General features: G+C 38.4%; 1 pseudogene; it reads right to left on the bottom strand.

Moving 5' to 3' along the window:
- Positions 1-5,616, bottom strand: part of LOC101569077 — a 9,188-nt pseudogene extending 3,572 nt beyond the window's left edge.
- Between the last annotated feature and the right edge of the window lie 294 nt (positions 5,617-5,910).

Raw genomic sequence — 5,910 nt, 5'->3', positions numbered from 1 at the left:
TAATTTATTTATTTCCTCCCCCAAATCGGGGGAAAATATATTCCCCCCGATTCTGGGGATTGAACTCAGGCCCTTGCACCTGCCAGGGAAGCGCTTATTCCACTGAGCTATCTCCCCAGCCCAAAAGTTATATATTTTTAAGCAGATTTTTTTTCAGGAGAACCAGGGATTGATATAAGACCCTTGCACTTTCCAGGGATGCACTTATTCTACTGAGCCATCTCCCCAGCCCCTACAGAGAAATTTAGAAATCTAACCATGTACAGTACTGTACCAGGACAATCCTCTGACATTTTTTTTCTCTTATCTCTTGTTTTCTTTTATTACCTTTTTTAAAAAACAAACATTTACTTGTGAGAATGTTTAGCTGTAATTGATATAACATTAGAAGTAATATGTATTTAGAAGACCAGAATGACAGACATTCCAATCATGACCCTAGTATTACACATTGCTATCTTCAGTGCACTTGCTTAGTTTACAGGCATCAGCATATAGAGTTAGTTAGGGTGAGAATCCTACCAACAGATACTTTCAAAAACCTACTGAAGTTTATCAGGATCTGTTCCTTAACAATCATTTGCATATAAATGTATGATTTTGCAAGTCATGTTTCCTAGCTTTTCTCTTTGGTCTCTCTGTCATTTAATTTTTGAGTACTCACATTCCTTCTAATTCTGTTATACCTTTCAGTTTTTATTTCTTCTTTTGAGTTCTGATGCTAGGTAGACTATACAATATTTACACATGTGGGTCTGGTTTACTTCACTTATGAGTATATATTCAAGTGGTATCCACTTATATACAAAGGCTTCGAGTGTTTAATTCATTATAGAAGAGTAATACTCCATTGTATAAAAATACCAAATTCTTTTCATTCGTTCTTCAGGTGATGGGCATTTTGGTTGCTTTTATGATTAGGCTATCACAAATTGTGCTGCTACAAGCATAGGTGCACATATATCACTATGAAAAGATGTTTTCAGTTCTTCTGCAAAAATTCCTAGTAGGAAGATAGCTATATTGAATGGAATGTCCAGCCCTTGTTTTTTAAGGAGTCTCCCTACTGATTTCCATGATAGTTGCAACTGTCTACATTCTCACCAACAGTGGAGATGTGTTCCTTTTTCCTCAAAGCCTCTCCAACATTTTTTTTGATTGATTTCTTTATAATAACCATTTTTTTCTGCAATCTACACTGAACAAGTTCATAGATATCAATGAAACAAAATATGAACTATGTAATGAGCACTTACAATACACAGCAACATTTTTACATCAGCTATTTACTTGCTCACAAAGCCTAAAAGATAAGACTATATATATATATATATATATATATATCCAATGCACTCTTCACATATGAGAAATGTGTGTTCCATATATAAATGTTGCTTACACTAGTACCACAATATGTTTTGTTTTCCTGTCATTTCCTATAGGGCACTGTTGACATAATTTTACTTTTCCAGTTGTTGTAGTAGATCTTTGAGTTGATGCATATGTCTCTTCAACTCTTAGCTCACCAGCATGCTCCACAATATATTTTGTGTAGTTATCTAGGAAGAAACATTTTCTTCTTCCCTTGCTGTAAATAATCTCTTAGGAGCCCCAGTCCCAAGCAAATTCATTTTATTCATAAATTAGCAAACTATTTATGTGATGTGTAGTTAGGATCAACTAAAAAAATCATTGGCCAATGCTTTGTGTTTCAAGTGATGTCATAGTTGCTGCATAGCATCAGTAGGCTTCCTCTGCATTGAGGTTTCCCTATCAGTATTTTCATCATGGTGCAGTGCTGCTCAGTACCCGTTTGTATTTCTTTTTGCGATATAAGACCATGTTATATCTTTCTCAAATCCAATGATGTTCTGTAAAATTCTCTTTTTCAAAATTGCAACATTTCCTTTGGAATTTCTGCTTTGCTCCTGTGCACAGTTCTCACTCTAGTCAACTTGTGCTCTGTTAGCAAACGTAACATCAAATGAAAACTGGTAAATTGATGGTCAAACATCACAATCTGATTAGTCAGGCATTGAAGCAACACATGTATTCACAGCATAATTTAGTTACCACTATGTAAAAAAGGATTTGGTTTTAGAGATCCAGAATCAATTTCAAAATAGAAAACATAATAAGTGTTCACATATGCAAAGGCATAATTTTTTATCCTATATTTTGAAAGTAGCCTGAAAATACACAGCCTCAAGCTACAGTGATCATGAAATGCTGCCAGATGTTCCTTATTGTCCGTGTATTCAGATGATGTGTAAATTCTTTGGCAATTACCTGCTAATCTCTCAAACGTGAATGGGCAGCAGCCCAAATATCAGTTGTTCCTTTTTCCTTGCCATGTTGTGTTCTCATCAAACTCCAACCAACTTTTAAACAAACTAAATCTCTTAAATGTCATCATTATTTTACAAACTTAAGCCCACACCTATCACTTTTCCATAAGTTTTCTACATTCTTGTAATCACCATGAAAATTTCTCAATAAGCACACCTATGAAAGCTTTCAGTTTAACTATTGAGGTGTCATAACAAATAATTTTCTAAATATGACTATTGGAGCATACAGAAGATTTTATATGTATCTTATTTATTTATTTATTTATTTATTTATTTATTTATTTATTTTGTGACCTGCTCGGCCATTCCTGGGCATGGACCTGGCACAGCATATGGTGGGGTACCGAACAATGGTCCCTGTGCTAACCCAAGCTTGCCTATACAGGTTTTTTTAGTCCAGTGAGCTATCTCATGAGCCCATTACATGTATTCTAGTATTTTTGAATTTAATGTTACAGTTTCCAACACTGAATGGCAGTACTTGCATTCCATTCAATAGGTTTCACCCATCCTAAAATCCTCACCATATTTTGGAGCCTATTTAAAACAATTGATCATTCAATTTTGTTGAATGGCAGCAGCATGAAAAAACGTCAGATGGAAACCCGGGATTTGGATAAAGATTTGTTTTATGTTGATGAGAACTACTAGTTGGTATCATTCTTAAAATATCTGATCATGAAGGATCAGGGAGAAAGGTTTTTATGGGATTGCTAAGTGGAAGTATAGAGGTAGAGAAGTTGTGTCTCTTTGATTTGTTCTTACAATATGCATCATAGTGACCACCTACACATCACAGGGACCAGTCCTCTCTAGGATACAGAAGCAGCCAGAACTGAAATAGAAACTATTATGTTATCAATAAAGAAAATTCAGTATGCTGACTGGGACGAGGGACGCTTTCTGCTGCATTTCCCACCTCTTTCAATTGCCCTAGAAAATGTTTACTGGACATTCTACAAGAGATCTTCTGAGACAAGCCGAACTAAAAGCAATAACATTAGGGTTGTCAGTGATCCTAGGATACACCCTAGCCAAGCTCCCCAAAATTGTCGTGTTACCGAATCTTTCCCTAGGTTATGTTTAAGAAGAGAAATATTTTATGTCTGTCTATAATATTACTCTGGCAAGGTAGTGATGGCATAACTGTGGCCTAAGAGAGTGTTCTATATGCCTGGCCTAAGAGAGTGTTCATCATATCTTAGTGAATGTTTTATTGATTGTTCTATTCTCTTGGGGCAACTGTCCATAGAGTTCAAAGAATAACCAAATACTGGGGAGATTAGAGGAGGAAGAACTCAGTGATTAGCCTGAAAATTAAGGAGAATAGGTGTGGAGAAATCCTGTGAGTAGTGTCTCCATGCTTTAGCTGTATGTGGATTGTTCAGCCTCCATACTTAGCGGAGCAAGATCCCGAGTGTGTTGTCTCTATAGGGTCAGCCCTAGAGGGACTATCCAGGTAAATATTCTAGCAATCAATGGTATGGGCTCTTCTAATTCTGAATGGTCCACCTATATTTGAATTCTGGAAAAAAATAAAGAAGAAATGAATATGCACCTGGGTTATATGTGTGTGCTTGTGTCTTTCAGTTCAACTTTAGTGGGCATAGTTAAAGCCTCTTTCTGTAACGTGATACTTCATTTTCTCAACGTTTCATAGCCTGTCACCTGTATGTTTTATGCAGTTTTTAATTATTTATCTCTGCTAAAATGGAGGTCTGTTGTTGTCAATATTTAAGGATAGGCCTGCTATCACAGCATGTTTTTACAGATTTTGATCTTTTTAGTGAAGGTGAGGAATGATTTGCACCAACCTAAGTAGGTGCAGATGAGCACTAAGTCTATCCATACAGCTTCAATTTGGGGAGGTGAGATTCAGTGACAGACGCTGAAACCTGAGGTGGATGCAGGGGTGAGGGTAAAAGTGCTGTGGCTTGAGCTTTTATAACGCATGGTTGAGGTGATTCTGGATCTGATTAAAACTTTTTCTAACTGGGTTTCATGTTTCAGTAAACCGGATCCATGGCAAGGGCTTAGGATTGCTGTTTTCGTGTCATTGGTGGGAGTTTTCCAAACCACAACAGAAAGAGTAACAGGGGAGCTTTGTCCAAAATAATTTTGTCCAAGGTGAACACAGTGTATCTATCCTTTGAACTCCATTCCTTATTTGATACTTTTTCCCTGTATTTTTAGGGAAGGGTCTACAGGGTGTCAGGGCCTCACTACTAGAACAAACTCATAGTGATTCTCCTGTTTACAGCCTTAAAAGAGCTGGGATTAGGGACACTCACCACCATGCCCAGTTTCAATCTCTGTCACAGTGCATCCTGTGGGTAAGGCTGGCATGGCAGGTCTGGTATCAAACCTTCTGCCCCTTTGCCTGCTTGCAGGTGCTTTAGTCCTCAGAGCTATTTGACTGGTCCTTGGGATTCCATTTCTAAGAGAGCTACTTCCATCTTTAAACAGAGCACACTAAACATCTGTCCATTTTTAAGCCTAGTAGAGCAGGTGGTATATAGACAGGCAGGTTGCAGCCTAGGGTTAGTTTTCATCTTTCTTGATGAGAAGGACAGTGGTTATTAAGGTATGAGGAAAAAGGAGGAGACATACCTTAGGGTCGGTTACACAGGTAGGCCACTGGATACTCTCAGAAGCTGACAGTCTGAGTAAGAAAATTTGTGTCTTGTACCTAGTTTCTGCACATATTGCAACAGAGATTTGTGTTTTGCCAGCACATAGGGTGGGTGTGATTAGTGAGAAGTATAATATTTTGTGCCAGACACTAGCACAGTCAGCTATGATGACTTCTATCAATGATGAAAAACAAGCTTTTGAAGGTCTCTGAGGTTTAATACTGATATGTTAACCTTTGGGTTCAGAAAGAGGGTCCTTCCGTTTAAAGCTGAAGAAGGTCTGGCTGAGAGGAGCCAAGAGCTTGCAGAAGAAGACATTCCTAAGGTCCATGCAGGTTTACCCATAGGCTGTGGTAGCAAAAGATTGAGGCAACACATGGACAACTCTTGTGGCAGCACTGAAGGCTCGGAGGTTGTGATCTGGCTTTACAGGCAGGAACAGTGTACTTTTCCAGTTTGACCGGCTGTAAATATTTTGTGACTTTTGAAGCCACCGGTTTTTCTTTCTTGGGGGACCATGATGGATCTGAAAGGGACAGAGAAGCAGGCTCTTCCAGAGAGCAAGTAATGGGAACGTGGCCAAACTTGTCGATAAGGCCTCTATTAAAGTAGTGGGAGAGCTTCCACACCATAGTCGCAATTGAGTAACATTCATAAAAGGGTTCATGGTATGAGAACCACAGATTAAGTTTCTCAAGATCTCATACTGCTGTAGGTGACTGATGTGTGGCTGAATGCCTGTTTGTGCTTCTCATGAAGTAGGATATGGATCACAGTTGAGGTCCAGTCCCAGAGGCAAGACTTCAGCTCTGGGAGGAGTGTTTCCAGAACTTAAGCACTGTGGTTATCTGTAGGAGGCTCGTGCAGGTATCATCTCCTTCTTCAGGAGCAGTAAATATTGAAAGTTCAAGATTGAACAAAAGGGA

Source organism: Octodon degus, unplaced genomic scaffold (genome assembly GCF_000260255.1).
Source record: "Octodon degus isolate 3935 unplaced genomic scaffold, OctDeg1.0 scaffold00510, whole genome shotgun sequence".
Lineage (NCBI taxonomy): Eukaryota > Metazoa > Chordata > Mammalia > Rodentia > Octodontidae > Octodon > Octodon degus.
The sequence above is the reverse complement of the archived record's forward strand: the minus strand, read 5'-3'. Positions and strand labels throughout refer to the sequence as shown.